Here is a 632-nt window from a genome sequence, read left to right on the forward strand (position 1 = left end):
GCCTCCTCTCCTCGCGGAACTACACCAAACCCCGGCTCCGGGGTTTGTGAGCGCCAGAGTTGGGACGCCGGGGCTCTCTCAGGCGCAGGCTGGGCGCTGTGAAAGGCCGGCTTTGGCCGCCGATTGATCCCGTGGAAAAAGTACTAATGTTGGGTTCACCTGCTCTGACTCGGAAATCTACAGTACCATTTTTCTGGCATGGTGACCCTCGGAATATTAGGCGTTCAGCAGAACATCTCGCTGACTGTTCAGCACTCTTATAAAGGCCTATAAATCGATGGAACTTTTGCACACATCTCAAAATCTCCAGATGACATAATATCTCAAGACTAGGTAGAGATGCTATTAATAAGAGTCATGGTACAGGTCTTTCTCTGAGATATCATTACATTCAAATGATTCATTCAAAGCAGAAGTGTTCCCGGGATGCGAGAAATTTCCCTTTTTCTGAGAGCCAGAAAGAAAAATTTACTCATTGTTTTCGGAAATTACAGATTTTGTTTCTCAGAAGCTTGATATCTAACACATATTTGCTCTTTATCCGTCCCTATCCAACCATTTCCTGAAGAAAGAAGCACAAAAAATAATTAAATTCCACTTTCTCTGTCTAAACAAGGGATTCAGTAGGATCC

The sequence above is a fragment of the Penaeus monodon genome, chromosome 34 (assembly GCF_015228065.2).
Source record: "Penaeus monodon isolate SGIC_2016 chromosome 34, NSTDA_Pmon_1, whole genome shotgun sequence".
In the NCBI taxonomy this organism is placed as follows: domain Eukaryota; kingdom Metazoa; phylum Arthropoda; class Malacostraca; order Decapoda; family Penaeidae; genus Penaeus; species Penaeus monodon.